General features: G+C 41.6%; 1 protein-coding gene across 1 annotated transcript in view; it reads right to left on the reverse strand.

The window, feature by feature from the left end:
* The window catches only part of disp3 (dispatched RND transporter family member 3), a 753,445-nt gene that overhangs the window by 305,875 nt on the left and 429,911 nt on the right, over positions 1–17,659 (reverse strand). The window lies entirely within an intron of this gene.

Genomic DNA, 17,659 nt, shown 5'->3' on the forward strand with positions numbered 1-17,659 from the left:
TGATTCAAAGACCCAACAGTACAGTGATGGGATTTCATGCATGTTAGATACTTTGCTGACCAAAATCAGAAAAGCCGAAACAATCACAATTAAGAAGCCTATGGAGATCCTTAAAATCAAAGGCGACTACATTTTCCTGAAATATTAAGATCAATAATTATCTACATTGTAACAGTCACTGATTTACTACTTGACCCACTTTTTCTTTCAGTCTGCAGGTTTTTAAAACCATACAATGAATGATTATCACTTAATGACTACTCTTTATTTTGTCTTCACTCCAAGTAACAAACCAGGTGGTGTGTCCTGCACTAGGGGTGCAAGGGTTTAGCCTAGGTTTCTCAACAATAAAATAAAGTATCTTCTTTAAAACCAGAGAGATCATAGTATTAAACTGAAGGATTTTCTCACCCCAAATTCTTTAAAAATTTGAAACACTGGAGCTGAACTATCCCTTACATTTAGGATGAGTTGAACAAAGGCCTTAATGAGTTAGTTTCAAGGATTTCACATATCTCAATATTAAGTCATTTTGATCATTCATCCTATAATTTTGACATTTGTTTATGAAGTCATCTGCATTGCAATGTACATTGGCCTGTAAGTATCTCTAGGGGTGGGGTGCTGATGTTCTCATCTGTGTTTATTGATTTATGAAAACTCAATATACATTCACCTTACTTAATGCCCTACTCATTATACATTAATTAGTTACATTTAGTTACATAAACAACATTTTCATTTTCTGTAAAGCATGTTGGGATTTTTCTGAGAAGCACGCTTACATAAATACAAAGTTTTCTTCTTTTGAAATAAATTAATAAGCTTGGTCTGCTATGTATCCATACTTCTTGCCAAAAAATGCACCCAAGTCTAAGATTCACGACCAACTCTTCTTGATTTTTCCATGAACCATGTGCTGTCACAAACTAGAAGTTAACAAACATGAACAGAATGGGATATAAACTGATATCTAAGTTTGCGCCAACCAGGACTTCAGCCTACGACTGAAAATCTATCTCAATACAAAGTGAGAATTCATATGTGGTAACAGCAACAGTTCACAGTGTGCAGTATTTTAGGACTGGATCATGGTGTAAAGATCAACAGCATTGAAGAGTCTGCCAAGGTGTCAAAACATTGTGTGTAGTGTAACAATTCATTTTGCCATTGGCGCTTTGGGATTTTGGGCATTCCATCATAGAAAGCAGCTGGAATATTGAGAGATATTTAAAATTCTTATTTTCATGTGCCTTCACGGCCTTGCCCCACATTTCTCTGTAACCTCCTCCAATAATACAACCCCCTTAGAACTGTCTTCCTCTGACGTTCTGGCTTCATCATCACATCCACCCTTCATACAAACATATGAATTAGGAGCAGGAGCAGGAGCTGGTCACTCGGTGCCTCGAGCCTACTCTGCGATTCAATAAGATCATGGCTGATCTGATCGTAACCTCCACTCCACATTCCCGCCTACCCCAATAACCTTTCACCCCCTTGCTTATAAAGAATCTATTTATCTCTGCCTTAAAAATATTCAAGGACTCTGCTTCCACCACCTTTTGAGGAAGAGAGTTTCAAAGATTCATGGTTCTGAGAGAAAAAAATTCTGCTCACCTCTATCTTAAATGGGCAACCCCTTATTTTTAAACAGTGACCCCCCGTTCTAGATTATCTTACAAGAGGAAACATCCTTTCTACATCCACCCTGTTAAGACTCCTCAGGATCTTATATCTTTCAATCAAGTCACTTCATACTCTTCTAAACTTCATGGATACGAGCCTAACCTGTCCAATCTTTCCTCATAAGGCAACCTTCCCATTCCAGGTAGTAGTCAAGCAAACTTTATCTGAACTGCTTCAATGCATCTATATCCTTCTTTACATAAGGGAGACCAATACTGTACACAGTACTCCAGATGTGGTCTCACCAATGCCCTGTATAACCGAAGCATAACCTCCCTACTTTTGTATTCAATTCCCCTCGCAATAAACAATAGCATTCTATTAGCTTTCCGAATTATTTGCTGTACCTGCATACTAACCTTTTGCAATTCATGCACTAGAACACACAGGTCCCTCTGCATCTCAGAGCTCTGCCATCTTTCACCATTTAGATAATATGTTCTTTTCTCCAGCACTGGCAGTGCTTTTAACAATCAGGAATTCCCTTCCCTAAACCTCCCTGAAAACTACCCTTAAATCTCATTTCCTTGAACAAGTTTTTGGTTACTCCTCCTAATAGCCCTTTGGCTCAAATATTCAATTTTATCTGATTAGGCTTTGTGAAGCATCTTGCAACAGTTTCCTGTGTGACATGTGTTACATAAATGAAAGCAATTGGTTTTCTTATGTGCCTATCTCCAGAAGGGTGCACATAGATTCTACCAATGGGGTTTAAGTCAAAAAAGTGGAAACGTTCTGAGCTGTAGCTAGGGTTAGGATGGCTGTGGTGGTGGTGGTGGTGTGGTGGGTTGTGGAGGAAAGAAACTCCTATATGGACAGGTTGCCACCCTCAGTGCCTGGCCCATGGTGATGGCAAAAAAGTGTTCCAAGTGGCATTTTCACCAACTTGTGTCGCATGAAAATAAGGTGCTCTCTCATTGACTCTGCAAAATCCAGCAGATGATGGTTTTAGAGGGTACTTTGGGTCTAAATGTTCGAAAGAACATGGAGGAAGGTGAGGTTGGGGGAAGTGGGTGGTTCTGTCACGTGGACAAGGCTTGGCACTGCAAAAGATTCACACTAAACATGGTTTCAAACCATAGCGGTGTGAAACGGCCAAGGAATTATCACCACTTCTCGTTGCAGACATGTTAGCCCTTGATTTCAGATTTCCCCTGAAAGTTTACCAGAATCAACTTTACATGAATGTTGAATTTATGTCACAAACAAACAATAAAGTGGTCAGTAGGTTTGGTAGGAGAAAAGGGAAAGAGCCAGGGAAAACATTTTCTCAACTGTTCCAAAGATATCAAATATCAAAGGCAGTACAATCACCCCAAGCAGTCCCAGTGAACCTACCACTCCTACAATAAGTTATGGCCCAATATATTCAACGTAAAGAAAAAATTAGCTGAATGGTGAAGGAGCCAACAGGGTCAAGATAAAGGATCACACTGCTAATGTCTCCCAATAGAATTAACAGAGCATGAGTGTACATCCAGTTATCTAAGGGAGACATCAATTAACAATTAAATGAAAGGATTGACCAAGGGTAATAACATGAGGTAGGAGCAAGTTTGGTACAGAAAAACTTAATTTTCATTGAGGACACATGTTACAATGCTTACACGCTGGGCGCCCTCTGTCTACCGGAAGCCCCGCCTCCTGGCACCAAACCATGGTTGATAGACAGGAGGGAGGGATAACAAATCTAATTACTACATCTCCTCCCCCGCAAGTTCCTTATGGGCAAGATTTTTAGTTCATTGGGTGGGCATGCACCCGACCCAACTGAGCATAAAATGGGCCCAGGATATTCCCCTCGGCGATTTGGGGGCGGGGCCCACTTGCCAAGAGGAAAATGACGTGGGATGCAGCCCCCGACGTCATCCTGATCCATTTAAATCTTCAGGAAGCTGGGCAGACAGCGAAATCAGCTGTCCGCCCGCCAACCTGTCAATGGCTAATTGAGGCCATTGACAGGATAATTAAGCCAATTTAAAGGCCCTGATGGTCCTACCTTAAAGTTGGTGGGCAGGCCAGGAGCCCCAGCGGGCTTCTGAAAAAACATGAAACCTTATCCACTGGCGGGATGAAGTTTCATGTCCATTTTTTAAAAATTTAATAAACTTTATGTGTTTCTTATTAACATGTCCCATCCCATGTGACATTGTCACATGAGGGGGACATGTTAATAATTTTAATATTTCTCTATTTTCTGACTTTTCTTACCTGTCAGTAAACTCCCTGAGACAGCACTTTGCATCAGGGAGTAGTGTGCACTTTGACAGTTGGGGATTCCTTATGTAGTGGGTGCTCACTCACATGCCTTCCTCCCCCCGCCCGCACAGGCAGCGCTCAGCGCTGCTGCTCGCGTTTCACGCTGGGTGGGGCTCAATTGGCCCGCCAGTGTGAAATTGCCTTCTGGGCCCAATCGCGGGCGGCGGTCGGCTTCCCAATTGCCCCCGCCGAGCCCTCACGCCAAGGGCAAAATTCTGCCCTATATGTTTACAACAACATGCTTTAAAACTAACAAAATATTTGTGATGTCTCGTCTTTAACTTCTTTTGGCAGTCTAAGCTATGATACTAATTAAGTCTCTGAGGTGCTCTGTGGGGACAGTCAGAGCGATGCAGCCCTTTTGAGGGAGGTTCCAGAACAGGAACAATGGGGTCTTGAGCTACACAAATAGATGTGTCATTTGAATTGGGTGGTTCTGTTTTCAACAGCTCATGAAGTCTGATGAAACGCCACTCGCGCACATTTAGATTTGGTGTTTCCCAATTTGGAGGGGAAGGTAAGACAGAACAAACTACTCAGAAATTGAACCATGACCTACACAGCAGTGTTCATATGTTTAAAGTAGGCGATCCTATGTACATGTGTAACTTTGGAAGTGGATAGTGCTGGACTCCAGGAGCCATCATTTCAGAAACAGGTCTATTATCATTTCCAGTTCAAGTTACTTTCTGAGTTACTGCCAACACCACAGACTAGTAACTCAGAAAGAATCGGGAAAGACGAGACTCCAAAGTACCTCCAGTCAACTTCTTCATAATGGCTTAAAAGGTCTGGACAGCTCTTTCAGTGAGACCATTTGACAAAGGATGCAGGGAGCGGTCTTTATGTGCTGGATATCATTCTGGTCTGTGAACCTCTGACATTCGATGCTGGTGAAAGCTGTTCCATTGTCAGAGACAATAAACTCAGGCAAATATATTAAAGGAATGACACAGCTTCTCAATAGTTGCAGCTCAAGTTGGCATTTTTACCTCGTAGACATCAAACCACTTCAAATGTGTATCGATGAGCAATAGGAACATAGTTCCTAGAAAGAGTCCTACATAGTCAATATGCAGTCTGACCCAAGGATGACCAGGCCATTCCCATGGGTGAAGAAGAGCTGAAACAGGTAGCTTATGGTGTTGCTGGCAAAGGGAACAGAGTTTAACCATGTTTTCATTGTCACTATGTATTCCTGGCCACCAGACATAACCACATGCCAACATTTTCATTCTTGACGTGCCTGGGTATGTGCTGTGGGACTCTGCCAAGAATGAATCTCTGCCTTGGGAAGGGACTACAACTCTGGAACCCCACAGCAAAATTCCATCCTGACAACTCAGTTCAGTGTTTCTGGAATAAAGGGACGCAGGTTGTCAGATACAAGTGTACTTGGCCATCCTTGTAAAACAATATCTTTGACTTTTGACAGTACTGGGTCTCTGCTCACCCAATTCTTGATCTATTTAGCACATACAGATGATGAGTCCAAAAAATTTAACATCAACACTAACTCTCGTGGAATGGGCGTGTTAGCAGGACTGCCAGGTAACGGAAGATGATTGAGTGCATCAGGATTGGCTATCTGCAAACTAGGACAGTACATGAATGTGTACTCATAAGCTGAAAGCTTCAGGGCCAAATGCTGGATTCTCACTGAAGATGGGAATAGCTTTGCCTTTGCTGAACAAGCCTGTCAATGGCTTATGGTAGGACACAGTTGTAAAATGTCTGTGCACGTATTGGTGAAACTTCTTAACACCAAGCACAACCGACAGCCCTTCTTTCCCCAGCTGGGTATAGCTCTTTTCAGCCTGGGCAAGTGTTCTTGAAACATAGCTGATGGGCCTCTCTGACAGGTCTCCATTTTATCTGATAGTATGGCTCCTATGCCATTTGGAGAATCACACTTCAGCACTAGTTCTTTAGCTGGGTCGTAATGTACCACCAAGCAAGATGAATGAAGCAGTTTCTTGTCTCCTGCAAATGCTTTTTCTTGCTGTGAAACCCATGACCAGTGGTAGTTGTTCTTTAGCAACAGGTGGAGTGGTGCAAGCATATGGACAGATTAGGTAAGAAACAGCTGTGATAATTTATCATCCCTAGTTTCACTAACATCTGTAACATTACAGGGTGATGGTGCATCTTTAATGGCTTGAACCTTGTCTTCAACAGGATGGAATCCCGTAATAATAAAAACAAAATGATAAAAACAAAAAACTGCGGATGCTGGAAATCCAAAACAAAAACAGAATTACCTGGAAAAACTCAGCAGGTCTGGCAGCATCAGCGGAGAAGAAAAGAGTTGACATTTTGAGTCCTCATCACCCTTCAACAGAACTGAGTGAATCTAAGGAGAGGGGTGAAATATAAGCTGGTTTAAGTGGCGGGGGGGGGTTTGGGTGGGAGGGGTGGTGTGGTTGTAGGGATAGGAGCAGATAATCAAAAGATGTCACAGACAAAAGAACACAGAAGCATTGAAGGTGGTGATATTATCTAAACGAATGTGCTAATTAAGAATGGATGGTAAGGCACTCAAGGTACAGCTCGAGTGGGGGTGGGGTGGAAAGGCTAGCAGGGCAAAAAAGATTTAAAAATAATGGAAATAGGTGGGAAAAGAAAAATCTATATAAATTATTGGAAAAAACAAAAGGAAGGGGGAAGAAACAGAAAGGGGGTGGGGATGGAGGAGGGAGTTCAAGATCTAAAGTTGCTAAATTCAATATTCAGTCGAAAGGCTGTAAACTGCCTAGTCAGAATATGAGGTGCTGTTCCTCCAGTTTGCGTTGGGCTTCACTGGAACAAGGCAGCAAGCCAAGGACAGACATGTGGGCAAGAGAGCAGGGTGGAGTGTTAAAATGGCAAGCGACAGGGAGGTTTGGGTCATTCTTGCGGACAGACCGCAGGTGTTCTGCAAAGCGGTCGCCCAGTTTACGTTTGGTCTCTCCAATGTAGAGGAGACTGCATTGGGAGCAACGAATGCAGTAGAGTAAGTTGGGGGAAATGCAAGTGAAATGCTGCTTCACTTGAAAGGAGTGTTTGGGCCCTTGGACGGTGAAGAGAGAGGAAGTGAAGGGGCAGGTGTTGCATCTTTTGTGTGGGCATGGGGCGGTGCTATAGGTGGGGGTTGAGGAGTAGGGGGTGATGGAGGAGTGTACCAGGGTGTCCCGGAGGGAATGATCCCTACAGAATGCCACCGGGAGGGGTGAAGGAAAGATGTATTTGGTGGTGGCATCATGCTGGAGTTGGTGGAAATGGCGGAGGATGATCCTTTGAATGTGGAATCTGGTGGGGTGATAAGTGAGGACAAGGGGGACCCTATCATGTTTCTGGGAGGGAGGAGAAGGCGTGAGGGCTGATGCATGGGAGATGGGCCGGACATGGTTGAGGGCACTATCAACGACCGTGGGTGGAAAACCTCGGTTAAGGAAGAAGGAGGACATGTCAGAGGAACTGTTTTTGAAGGTAGCGACGGAGGCGAAGGAATTGAGAGAATGGGATGGAGTCCTTACAGGAAGCAGGGTGTGAGGAGCTGTAGTCCTGTGGATTCCTGTGGAATCCCGTAATGTTCACTCTGTGACACAGGTAGGTTACCTCAGATGCCTGGAATGTGCATTTTTCTCGCTTCAAATGCACATCTGCTTCCATAAATCTTTTCAGCATTTCCTCAATGTTAGCTAAATGTTCAGCTTCAGTCAGTCCAGTGATGAAAAAGTTATCTAAGTCCACAACCACACGTGGAAGTCCCTGCAGGAGACTCTCCATGGTTTGCTGAAAAATAGCACTTGCGGATGAAACTCCAAAAGGCAATCGGGTGTACTGGTAGAGGTCTTTGTGAGTATAGATTGTCACATATTGCCTTGAGGTGCTGTTCAATTTCAATTGTTGATAGGCATGACTCATGTCTATCTTTGTGTATGTCTTGCCTCCTGCTAACTTGGCGTACAAGTAATTGATTTTGGGAATGGGGTACTTGTCTAACTTTACTGCTTTGTTGACTGTCAGTTTGTAGTCACTGCACAGACCTATGGCCTGGTCTAGCTTGGCATCTGGGAGGATGGGTGTGGCCCACTCAGAAAACTTGACAGGCTAAATTATCGCCAGGTTTTCCAATCTACACAACTCTGCTTCCACTTTTCCTTTTAGTAAGGCGATAGCCTGCGTCAAGAAAACAAAAAAATTGTAATAAAAACAAAAAGCTGCGGATGCTGGAAATCCAAAACAAAAACAGAATTACCTGGAAAAACTCAGCAGGTCTGGCAGCATTGGCGGAGAAGAAAAGAGTTGACGTTTCGAGTCCTCATGACCCTTCAACGGAACTGAAAAATTGTAATGTTTTTCTGTTGGTAATATCACTGTCATATTTGTTATGAACTGGAAGACAGGCTGTTGGGGGTTGTACATATGGTAATTGGAGTAAGAGACAGAGTAATTACAAGAGTCCAAAACCAACAGTAAGAAGTGGCTTTGATATGTTAATGAACCAAGAGGAACTTCAATCAGAATTTAACATAAAGCAATAACAGGAGTAGTTTTGAATTGAGTTGTTTTAGTTCAAAGGGCGATAAATGCAGGTTGTAAAAGGTGTAAGTATGTAAGTTAAAGATAGGGTAAATTTATTTTTTAAAAAGCCTAAGAGCAAGAGTAAATAAACAAGTTTAATCAATTCTGGGAAGAAAGCATTTCTGAAGAGACTGAGTGAGACAATAGAGAGATCAAAGGGAAGGATTGCATTTGAGGAAAAACTGTAGCTTATGTGACAGGGTAGCTGTTTAGATCTCCTAGAAGACAGCAAGATAGTTGGTCAGAAGTCCCAGAAGACAGTGTGAACAATGCCAGACCTGGAGAACCAGTTGCTGTCAGCCTCAGATGATAGTGTGGTAAAAATTACTGGAATTCTATAGTTTTTAAAATCTATAAGGATAGTTGCTAATCAGAAAAGGGGAAGGTTAGCTCTGAGGATAGTTAGGATCAAATCTTTTGGAACTGTTTTAAAATACAGTTTACTGTTTAAAACTATTCCTGAGTTTAAGTGTAATTTAAAAAAAAAATAAATACTTAGTCTACTATAAAATCATCAGAAGTTGTCAGAGACATAATTTCCTGATTTCGGAACCTCTCCTCATACTATACAAATTGCAAAAGCCATTTTGGCAGCTGTTTCAAGCTTCCCTTTGGGATTTAGGCAGCTCAGCATTTACCATCAGCCATGCCATAACACCTGGCCTTAAAGAAGTGTGGTGTTACCTGGGGATCAATATATATTTTAGCTTGCATGCTCTTTAGTTTTCCCAATTCAGCTTGAAAGACAATGTCATATTTCTTCAAGAGTTCTGGCGCTCTATTGAACTTCAAATGAAATATTTCTGAGCAGTCTAGTTTTACTTTTAGCAGCCAATCTCGACCTAAAAGTCTGGGCCCCTCCCCCTCTGCGATCATCACAGGAAGCTGGGCTGTCTGCTGCTTGGAGCAGTCTGGAACAGCAGCAATGTCTTTGATATGAATGGGCTCACCAGTGTAGGTTTTCAGTTTGGTGGACATGCATTCCAATGTCAATGGTTCACTGCCTTCATTGAGGTACTTGAACGTGTGCTCCCTGACAACAGTAGCTGAAGCACTGGCGTCCACCTCCATCTGCAATTGCTTGCCATTCATCTGCACTGTCACTGCAATGGGATCAGTTGTGACAGCAGTCACCTGATTCAGAGAGTATGCATCAGCAGCATTAGCTTCTGCACTGCCAGTTGACTCAAGCAGATTTGTCCTCTGCTTTGCTGATTGTTTATTTTTTGTTCTGCACTGCCTAGCCACGTTCCCTTTCTTGTGGCAGCAGTTACACTCTGCCTCTAAATCTGTAAACATCTGCTCAATGATTCCCGCCACATCTATAGCAAATGCGTAGCTTGTCAGCTGACATTGTTATTATGCTTCCTGATTCGTCGTTTGACAGACAGGGAATCACGCTTAAAACCTGCTGTGCCACTTTTCGCACTATGCCCAGCAGCTGGCCTCCATCCAGCATGGTGCACCGGGTCATTATTCACATGCTGCAAATCCTGAGAATCTTTTGCGGCGCTCTGCATAGCGAGAGAAAGGTTCAAAGCGCACTTAAAATCAGTATCCAATTTAGCAAGCAAACAGCACTGCATGGCGTTGTCATTCACCCCATATACAAGTCTGTCCCGCAGCATACCATTCAAGCCATCTCCAAACTCACAGTACTTGGTTAGCTGTTTCAGGTTCGCCGCAAAGGTAGCAAGAGATTCACCTGAAGCATGAATTTTCATGTTGAATTTGAAGTGCTACATAATTACAGAAGGTTTTGGCTGAAAATGTGTCTTCACAAGCTCCACTAACCTGTTAAACGACTTAGAACTAGGTACATTCAGGGCAGTCAGGTTTCTGATAGGGTTATATATTTTGCTTCCACACACACTCAGCAGGATAGCCCTACATATATCTTCACAGTAATTTCATTCACAATGAAATAGAAACCGAGTCTCTCGACATACTGACTCCAATCCGCTGCATCTGCATCGTACAGATCAATCCTCCCAAACAACGGCATGACTGGCAAATATTTCTCAGCTTTGTGTTACAGCAACCAGGGTGAAGTGTGCAGCATAAGTTGGTTTTATCCTCATCACCAACTGTAATAACTTGAGGCAGGGGCAGATTTGATGCAGAAAAACAACTTTTATTGCACACACGTGAAAACGCTTACATGCTTGGCGCCCTCTGTCTATCAGAAGCCCCACTTCTTAGTGCTGAGCCACAGATGATAGACAAGAGGGAGGGGCAATCAATCCAATTACTACACCAAGCTTACATGTTGATTCATGATAATTTGGGCATAAGCCTTGCACTTAGGAATTGGAAAGAATTACCTATCATTGAGTTACTTCTAGAATCAAATTTGGAAAACAAAAGGTTTCATATTGACGCCTGTCCCCGACATGTACATAGATTGGATTGAAAAATGAAAAAAAAATTGAATGGAGCATGCTAGAAAACTATTAATGTAAATCTTCAGTGACCTTAGATATCATCACACCGAATGACCATCTTGTTTCTGCTTCACACAACTCACAATGCTTATCAATGGATGAAGACACAGGGCATGTCGAGATTGAAGAATCACACTGGGCTCCATGATGGGATGTTTCTGTCACCAATATAGAACTAGCTAAGTGATCATTCTAATTTCTTTTATTAAGTAGGCAGCAACCCTTCTTGCTATGTAACGTAGTCTCATTATTCTATTTTTATTTAAATTCAGTGAAAACAGAGATTCAATTTGAAATTGGAAATCATTTTGAGTGGTACACAGCAGCATCTCATCCAATTTAAGGGAATTACTGGTCATCTCCTGGGATTAAAAAGAAAGCCTTTGTGAATTTAAAGTGTCAAAGCTCTTTATGCATAAAGATATTTCTGACAGCTTAGAAAAAAAACCAATGATTAATAAAACTCCACAGACAAAATAGTTTGAATGAGTTAGTCAAAATGTCATGTAAGCAAACTGCATTTAAAGATCTTAATCCTGAAATGGTTCTGTTAGGTAATCATGTTTAAAATCTTGATGTGCTTGTCTGAAATCCTCTCTACTAGAGTAATGAACAGGAAATATTAATCATCTTAAAGTAAATGAATAAATGCCTCCAGTAAAACAGCATAGAGATTAATATTTTTCAGCTTTCATAACGTAGTATATTACAGTGTAATGTTCAGGAATCTTGCCTTCTCAGAAGATGAGGGGGAAAACAGGTAAATCTCAAAATTTTGTGTTTTTTTTTCTTCATACTTCGAAAATTCTCTTAATGATTCCAACGTTTTAATCCTTTCACCTTAATGATCCTAAGGCCATACATTTTCTCATTATTAATTAGGACTGATTTGTTCATCTTGCTCTGTTGTTGAAGTACAATGTGCCTACAAATGTGCAGAGCCAGCAGGTGAAGCACACCAATCAATAACATCACACACTTAGATATATTTACCCCCCAGAATGTTATAGTAAACCCCAGCTCCAATTAGTTAGCAGTTTTGGATGCTGATGCAAACATTGCTTTGTGTTTGACAGTGTAGAAGGATGCTAAACGGGACCAAGATCACCGCCTTCCCAATCTGAGCATCAACAGTCTGGTTTTTGAGTGGGTCATCTAGAAATTTTTAACCAGTCAGCTGGGCACGAGGAGCTGAATTTCCTCCCAGATAATCTTGAGGGGCATCTGGGTTTGTGCAAGATAAAAGGGATACTTTAAAAATTTACAATTATGACATTTGCTATTCTTGTGAGAAGGCTTTCATTAGGAGGCATGCTCAAATATCAGCCCATCACAACACATTTATAAAATGTATCCTTTAACACTTCGCAAGCAGCTAACAAGCCAATTCATCAGTTTAAATGGCCCACATGCTGATAATTTGGCTATGTTGTGTGAATGTTTCTCTTAAATAGCTCATCAAGCAAACACAGGCATCAACTTATGTGCAACATTGGGGTGCTGAGGTTGTGGTGGCGAACAGGACTGAGCCATTAACAAGCTTGATAGTAGTTTAAATTTTTCCAACTCAACACTGTCTTAGAGGAAAGGATTAAAAATTGACCACAATATTTGATTCACCAATCAAAGTTTCGAATTACAGACTAATCAGTCCATCAAGTTCACACTATTAAGAATGATTATAGACTTCACCCTCACTTCTTCCTGTCACTACCTGTGATTGTCTTCTTTAAGGATAAAGGTCATTCCCCAGCTTGCCCTTGAAAAATAAAATTAGGCAATGCTATTTTCTCTTATAGCCTCTCCATTGAGATCTTAACATGCCAAGTTGTTAGCAAAACTGATTGTTAGAATAGAAGCTGTGTTTATTAACAGGCTATTAAAGTCTAAAAAGTTGGTGCAGAAATAACTGTTCGCGTTAGCCTCATGTGAATGTGCTTGATTTGTATTATCCTCAGCGTTATTTAAAAATGTTAGCACAGAAGTTAAAATAACAGAGAATTTGGAAAGAGTGCATGAAGAAGCATGGAAAATTTCTATAGCTTCAGGTTCTGTCTAAATTTCCTACATTAAAACAGTGACTACACTTCAAAAGTACTTAACTGTTTGTAAAACATTATGGGACCTTTAGAGGTGGTGAAAGATGCTATATAAGTACAAGCCTTTCTTTCTGCTGTTGGCTATTTGATTTTTAAAAAATTTTCAAGAACAGAAATTAAAAGAACCTGACAATGTCAAGAATGGGAAATTACAGTTACGAAGACAGATGTGAGACACCGATTATTTCAATAGAAGCAGAGAAAGCTAAGAGGGGATTGAAAAACGTTTTTTTAAATTATGAAAGACTAAATGGGGTGAACAGAGAAAGTTAACTTTTCTAGTTAGAGAGCCAAATTAACTATTGAAATTGATGACTGCTTGTCTAAGAGAGTGAGAAGAGAATTTAGCAATTTTAGCAATTTTTAATGTTTGAATTTGGGATGCCTTGACATGGAGCAGCTGAGCCAGGTATCACTTGGGTTTTAAGCATTTGTCCCTTGAAAGATGAAGCAGAGAAATATACTGGGCTACAGGGAGAGAATAGGGAAGTAGAATTAGCTTTAGATGCTCTGGAAAAGTCAAGGGACAGAGACAAGGATCTGAATAGCCTCCTGTGCAGTTAAGCTCTTAAGGCTTGTCTCAGTATCAACCTTCCTGAGGGGTGAACACTGGAAGCAATCTATTGCCTGACATAAAAATGAATACTCTTCCAGTTTGGAAATGATGAAGATAGTTTTACACAGATCCTTGTATTGTGTGTAATGTGGATTTATTAATAACTCAGAATTATGGGAAATCAGTTGTTACTAAACTTCCCTATATTGGCATTTATGTTCTATAATGGTTGTAGCCTGGGGAGCACCTTCCATGCAGGACATCCTAGGGTCTCTTACCTCTCCCTACCATTGTGTATTAGCTTCTGCTTCTCCAGCAAACTACATACTCTACGTCTATTTCTTTTCCTATTTATGCCTTCTACATGGTAGTTGTAAAGCTTCCTCATATTTCAACTCACTAATTCCAGATGTTAAATACTTACTTTTCAATGAACTTCAATTACTGTAAATGCATTTTTTAAATAGTATAATGCAAAGGGTGTCTCACCAAGGAAAAAAAAGACTGAACAAAAGTTACAGCAAGTGAATTGTTCATGAGAGAGAGGGTAAGACTGAAAGAATTCCAATTTGCATTGTCTAATTGAGGATTCTGCTTTTTCCTGTTGGAAGTGCTGCCTAACATTGAGGCCTATTCCAAATGGCAGCAAGCCATCCCGATCCAAAAATTTTAACATCATTTTTGCTTTCAAGTATACTCAATGCTCTCAATTACAATTTGACATCAAAAACTTTAATTTGGAATGAATTTGACATCAAATTTGATAGTGCCCTCAAACTTAGATCCAGCATGCTCAAACCTATCAAATGCACTCAGCAATTTGCATTGATGAATACAAGGAAATTAATTACTTAAATAATATCTGAATTTATTCAGTTTTCCATTTTGTCCAAAAAATCATTCCACTATACATTATATGCTTGAGAGCACCATCTGATCCCTAGCAGTTCTTAATTCATTTTAATCTCAGGGTCTATACTTTTCACCACCCACCACCCCCAGGTCTCAGGGTTTAAACTCTCCCACCCACTACCGCCCCTCCCACTGCCCACCTCCAATATCGGGGTCTAAATTCTCCCTCCTGCCTCCAAACTCTGTCCTTTATCTCACCTGTGACCAAACTCACCCCCACCGCTTCTGCCAGTCTCTGGGCCTCACTGACCTCTCTTGACAACCCTCCACCAATTCCCCAATACTTTCCTCATTGTTACGGTCCTGGCTGTTCCTGTACCAACTTTAAATCTGCAACAGGGCTGGCTGGAAAATATCACTTCCGGTTTCCAGCTAGCCCTGTGACCAGAGATCTCCGGTTGGGGGAGAAAAGGGGAGAAACGGGGTGGGGGGAGAAAGGGGTGGGGAAGATAAAGGATGGGGAAGAAAGGGGGAAGGGAAGAATGGGGGAAGGGAGGGAAAGGGGAGGAGGGAAGGAGATAAGGAAGGAAAGGGGGGAAGGAAGGAGGAGGGAGAAAAAAGGGAGGTGAGAAGGGGAGGGAAATAAGAGGGGGGTTGGGGCAGAGAATAAGGGGTGTGGTGGGAGGGAGGGCCAGAGGGAGAGGTTGGGTGGGGGTGTATGACCCTACACACTGGATACATAATCAGCTGGTACTTAGGAAAATTTTGGCTGTATACATAGTCACATTTTATTGTCATCAATTGCCATCTTGCAGTGGTCACAATGATATCAGCTGATAACTATCATTTGACATTGCAATTATTGGTTGTGAGTGAAAATGAAATAGAAGCAATCATCTGGCCATCATTCTGAGTGCAAGTGATGTCAAATGATGACAATGTGATTGCATTTGAGGATTGATGTCAAATGATGACAAAATTATTACAATTGAGTACAGTTGATGTCAAATTAACACTGTTGAAAGTAAATGTCAAATGATATGAAAATTTTCCAGTAGGAATGGGCAACAAGATGAGCTCCACCTCTTTCCTGCTGAAAAATGGGACAGTAGAGAAACCAAAATTATCCCCATTGACTTCTTTAGCCCAGAAGGAATCCATTCAGCTTATCATGCCTATGCCAAGTCTCTGAAAGATCTATTCACTTCATCCCTTTCCCCTGTGCTTTGGCCCGTACTGTTGGATTTTTCTTTTATAGCTATATATTAATGGCTCTCAGAATAGAATTTGCTTCCAGCACTGTTTCTGATTGGACAACCCATAACCCAACAAATGTGAAATCTATTGCAGTTTATGTCTATATAGATTTTTCAACCATTGCCTACAATAATTTAGAACTGCATTTGGTGGCAGAGTTGTGCTGATAGGAAAACAGATCTCAGAACCACAACCTTGCAAAGATTTAGTTCTCATCACTGAAACTCCTTCTGTCTTTTCACTGGGAATGTTAAATCCATAAATTTGTTGCTGTTTCAAAGAAATCTAACCACTTTCTAGAGAATTGTTCATTGATTGGTGCAAGAAATATCACTACTGCTGAGATAGCCATTTTGTGCTCTTTGACCTAGCCAGACTTCTCGAGCTTTCAGGTCTAACTGGTTAGAAATGTAGAGTTGGAAATAACAGAATATTAGTTAGCTATTTATTTGCATCGTTGAGCAACCCCGATTAATGCGATTTCAGATGACATTAGGTGCAATTATTTTTTTTAAATAGCCAAGTTTCTGGCTTCACATACTCTTCAATCACAAAAAAACAGCTAATTCCAACTCCATGAGTCTTTGTTCTGTCTCGGCACATCTGCTGCTGAACCCCAATCCATGCCTTCAACATCCCAAGACTCAACTATTCCAACACACTCCTGGATAACCTACCATCCTCCACCTTCCATAAACTTGAGTTTATCCAACACACTGTTGCCCAAATCATATCCTGCATCAAGCATTGCTCACCCACCTACCCATGTTCACCAATCTACATTGGCTCACAATATCCCAAAACTTTGATTAAATCTTCATTCTTTTGATTAAAGCTTTATGGCATTGTCACTCCCTACCTCTACCATCTAAGAACTCTGCATCCATCAACTCTGGCTTCTTACACATTGCTCACTCCATATGCCCCACCATTGGCAGTGTGTGCCAGCATGGGAAACCAGGGTGTTGGGGCCAATTTGAGGATTCCAACGATGCTATTCGACTGTGACTACTTTTGGTCCATCAATTATTCGAGTGTGGCTACTATTGGTCCATACAGGTGCACAGTGCTCAGCTATGGAATACATAAGAGCCATCGCTGAAGTCTGTGGTACTGGAGCTGAGGCTCCTTAACTGGTGTATGCCAGTTTCTGATTCTTGACTTCAGCTTGGTGGTTCAGATAATCAAGGTTAGCGTGCGGTCCAGCTTCACTCTGAGATAAGTAGGACTGGGGTCTTGTCATCCAAGGTTGTTCCAGGAGGTCAGATTCAGGGTGTGTTTAGCATTCCTGATAACAAGATGAAATGCGATGACTGGTGTTTTGTGGGGGTTTGGTTTGAGCCCTATTTCTGATAGTACTCAGAATTGATGTTGAGGTCCCTGTTCAAAGTGGACTCAATGTCAAATATGGCTGCTTGCGTTGTCAGGACAAGATCGCCAACATATGCAAATTTGCACGGCTTTATTGGCTGCGACATGTCGCTCATGTAGACCTTGAAAAGTGTCGGTGTCAGTACTGATACTTGTGGTAGTCTATTGTTGAGAGATCGAGGTGAGGTGGCTTTGTCGCCAAGGTGGACACATAGCCATCTATTGCTCAGTATTGCCAAAAGGAGGCAGTGTTTTAGGGCAGGGGGTGATCCTTGCAAGTTTCAGCATCAGGCCCTTAATCCAGACCATGACATCAGCCTACAAGGGCTGCACCGGTCAAGTTTCCTCTGGAAACTGATCTCAATGTGTGTTGTGAGGGCAAGAGCTTGGTCATAGCAGCTATGTTTAGGCTGGAAGCCCGCTTGTTCTTCAGGAATCGTGGCCTTGACAAGAGTAGAATGATACATTCTAGGGAGTTTGTAAATTGTGCACAGAAGTGATATTGGCCTATAGCTTGCTGGGTTGATCAGCTTGCCAGGTTTTTGCATGGCAAAGACCATTGTCTC

Source organism: Carcharodon carcharias, chromosome 15 (genome assembly GCF_017639515.1).
Source record: "Carcharodon carcharias isolate sCarCar2 chromosome 15, sCarCar2.pri, whole genome shotgun sequence".
NCBI lineage: Eukaryota > Metazoa > Chordata > Chondrichthyes > Lamniformes > Lamnidae > Carcharodon > Carcharodon carcharias.